The 4,036-nt window shown below is 40.0% G+C and overlaps 1 pseudogene; it reads right to left on the bottom strand.

Annotated features, from left to right (window-relative positions):
• Window positions 1-2,276: 2,276 nt before the first annotated feature.
• On the bottom strand, window positions 2,277-3,390 carry LOC114029072 (annotated as a pseudogene).
• Window positions 3,391-4,036: the final 646 nt, after the last annotated feature.

Raw genomic sequence — 4,036 nt, 5'->3', positions numbered from 1 at the left:
AGTAGGTGATTCTTGATTCTAATCCTAGCTTTTTTGCCCTCTAATATATCATATTCCAAGCCCACCAATTATTTCCCGTGGATACTGTTAATCTTATGCTCTTTTGACTGTAGCTCCACAATATTTGAATTGTGTCTTTTTGGTTGCTTGCAACATTTTTTCTTTGACCTGAGAGTTCTGGAATTTGGGTATAATATTCCTGGGATTTTTCATTTTGGAAACTTTTAGGAGGTGATTGGTGGATTCTTTCAGTTTCTATTTTACCCTCTAGTTCTAGAATATCAGAGCAGTTTTCCTTGATAAATTTTTGAAAGAAGATATCTAGGCTCTTCTTTTGATCATGATTTTTAGGTAGGCCATTTATTCTTAAATGATCTCTCCTTGATCTATTTTCCAGGTCAGTTGTTTTTACAATGAGTCATTTCCCATGCTATTTTTTTTCATTCTTTTAGTTTTGTTTTATTGTTTCTTGGCATTTCATAAAGTCATCACCTTCCACTTTCCCAATTCTAATTTTTAAGGAATTGTTTGCTTCAGTGGATTTTTGTACCTCCTTTTCCATTTGGCCAATTTTATGTTTTAAGAAGTTCTTTTCAGTGAATTTTTGTATATCTTTTTACATCAGGCTAATTCTATTTTTCATTCTTCTCCCCATTGAAATTTATTCTTTTTTTTTCTTACCATTTGGCCTATTCTGTTTTTTAAATTGTTATTTTCTTCAATTTTTTTGTACCTCTTTTACCAAGCTATTGATACTTTTTTACAAGATTTTCTTGCATCACTCTCATTTCTCTTTCCAATATTTCCTCTACCTTTCTTACTTGATGTTTAAAATCTTTCTTGAGCTCTTCCATGGCCTGAGACCAATTCATATTTTTCTTTGAGGCTTTGGAAATAGCAGTTTTGCCTTTGTTGTCTTCCCCTGAGTTTGTGTTTTAATCTTCCCTACCACCATGATAACTTTCTATAGTCAGAATCTTTTTGCAATTTGCTCTTTTTCCCAGCCTTTGTCTTGACGTTTAATTCTATGGTAAAATGGTACTCTGCTTTTGGAATAGAAGGGCTACTGTTCTATGCTTCAGTTTTTTTTTTTCATGCAGTTGTTTTCAGAGCTAATTCTGAGGACTTGTAAGTTTTAGATTCTTCCAAGGTGGCATGATGTAGGGAGAAAAGTGTTTACTACTCTCCTGGCTTTTTCCTCTAGTCTGTGAGTGATCACAAGTACTCTTTTCAGTGCTGGTACTGTGACCAGTATCCCAATTCACTTTGGCTGTAAGTTTTGGTATGTTAGTTCTCCTCTTTACCCTGGGACTGTGACCCAGAACTGTGACTCAGATCCAAGTCCTCTTATCAGCAGTGTCACTCCTGTATTCTCCTTCTGACCAGTTGTCTGATCCCTTTATCTTCTATGGGTTGAGAAATCCGGAAACCACCACTGGTTCACTCACTCCCAAGGCCTTTTGCTGGTTTTCTGGAGTACAACCTGCACTGGACTGTTCTTCACTCTCACCCTGGTACAACAAATCTTTCCTCTAAATTGTCTTGGGCTGGAAAATTGTTTTACTCCCTCCTTTTTTATCTTCTGCAGCTTCAGAATTTGTTTTGGGGCATGATTTAAAGTTGTGTTTTTTTTTTTCTTTAATATGTGTACTTTTATTTGAACTGGTATTAAGTCAGTGTACAGGTAAAGCTCCTTCCCTCCCTAAGTACTGGCACCAATCTCATAAAATTCACAAGGAGATTGTAAAGTCTTCATTCACGTCTATGTTGGGGGCAGGGAGGGAATTTAGGGGGCCATTCAATTAAGAAAAAAAGGCCTGACAATTAAGAAAAAAAAAGGAACAAGTATTAAGGCAGAAGATACAAAAAGTTTTTTTTAAAGGATTACATAATTTACTTTAAAGCAATACTAGTACCTTCCTCCCTCTCCCCCTCCCCTTTTGGATTTTTGTTGTGTAGCTCCTTTGCTCTAGCAGAGGACAGCCTTCAAAGAGACCTGTAACTCTGTAAGAATGCATTATACAATATTTGGAATAATCATAAAAAATACATAGAGTCCTAAAGGTGGACCATAGAACTTTTGGGATGTTTGCCTCCAACATACGTAGACTGCTCATCACCTTCACTGTTCTGGTTTTTAAATCCTGAGTCAAGCACAAGATAAAACCAAATCAAATCAAATCAAATCAAGCCATGCCAATCCCATCTCTTTTTGGGGGGTGGGGGACAATTATAATGTCATACCCTTTGACAAAAATAAAACAGTCCATTTAGAATCATTTGCAGTGGACAATGGAGGGTCTAGATTTATCATACTCCTGCTTGTTGATCCACATCTGCGGGAAGGTGGAAGGAGACACCAGGATGAAACCTTCATTCTAGATAGAGTATTTGCACTCAGGTGGGGCAATGATCTTGATTTTCATTGCGCTAGGAGCTAGGGCTGTAATCCTTCTGCATCCTGTCAGCAATGCCTGGGTACATGGTGGTACCACCAGACAATATGGTATTGGTGTGCAAATCCTTACAGATGTCAACATCAAACTTCATGATTGAGGTGAAGGTAGCTTCATGGATTCCACTGAATTCCATACCTGGAAGAGAGCTTCTGGGCATTGGAAACTTTTGTTGTCAATGGTGATAACATGACCATCAAGGAGCTCATAGCTCTTTTCCAGAGAGGAGCTAGATGCAGCAGGGGCCATCTCCTGCTCAAAGTCTAGAGCAATATAACATGACATCCTTGATGTCACACATGATTTCCCTCTCAGCTGCAGTAGTGAAACTGTACCTTCTCTCAGTCAAGATCTTCATGAGGTAGCTCATCCGATCACGGCCAACCAGATCCAGATGGAAGATGGCATGGGGAAGGTCATAACCTTCATAGAGGGGCATGGTGTGGATCACACCACCAATGGAATCCATCACGGTGGTATGACCAGAGGCATACAGGTTCAGCACAGCCTGGATGGCAACATACATGGCTGGGGTGTTGAAGGTCTCAAACATAATCTAAGTCATCTTTTCTCTGTTGGCCTTAGGGTTTGGGGGGGGTGGTTCTGTAAGCAGCACAGGGTGCTCTTCAGGGGCCACATGGAGCTCAATGTAGATGAGTATGATGCCAGTATGATGCCAGAACTTCTCCATGTCATCCAAATTCGTGACAATACCATGTTCAATGGGGTACTTCAGGGTCAGAATACCTCTCTTGCTCTGGGCCTCATCCCCCTCATAGCTGTCTTTCTGTTCCATACTGACCATCACACCCTGATATCTGGGGTGCCCAACAAAGGAAGGGATGACAGCCAGAGGGGCATCATCACCTGCAAATCCAGCTTTGCACATTCCAGAGCCATTGTCCACAACAAGAGGAGCAATTTCATCATCCATGGAGAATTTTGAAGTGGCAAGTTCAAACCCTTAAGAGAGAGAGAAGAGGTGGTGCCGCACCCGGAGGCAGGGGGGAGGCAAGTGCACACTGGGTGGAAGAGCTCACATCTTGATTTGAAGTGGTTTAAAGGGATTTGGGGGAGAGTCCCTGTCTTTTCATCACCATCTAGGCTCTGCCCCCTAAATGAATCTCTTAAAAATCTCTTTCAATACAGAAAGGCAGAGTAAAACAAAACAAAACAAAATGATTCTTATCATGTATGTTAAAATGGGAAAAAAAAGATTTTGTGTACTTTGTTGTTATTTTAGATTATTTCCACTTATTTTGTAATTACACAAAATTTATATCAGGGATAGTTTAAAGGAGATGCTTGCATTTGGTGGAAGACCAAATGATCCACTGGGACCTAATCTACCCTGAGTCTTTGGCATTTCTGTTTCTGTCTTACTTCTTTTTAGGATCCTCCAAGAGTGCCTTCTTCCATCTCCATCCATATCTCTAGAACTTAATATTCTTTTTTTTTATTTTTGCTTTTTGATGAGGCAATTGGGGTTAAGTGACTTGCCCAGGGTCACACAGCTAGTAAGTGTCATGTGTCTGAGACCGGATTTGAACTCAGGTCCTCCTGACTCCAGGGCCAGTGCT

The sequence above is a fragment of the Vombatus ursinus genome, unplaced genomic scaffold (genome assembly GCF_900497805.2).
Source record: "Vombatus ursinus unplaced genomic scaffold, bare-nosed wombat genome assembly UNPS02014909.1, whole genome shotgun sequence".
In the NCBI taxonomy this organism is placed as follows: Eukaryota; Metazoa; Chordata; class Mammalia; order Diprotodontia; family Vombatidae; genus Vombatus; species Vombatus ursinus.
Note: the sequence above shows the minus strand (reverse complement) of the source record. Positions and strands in the feature narration are given on the sequence as shown.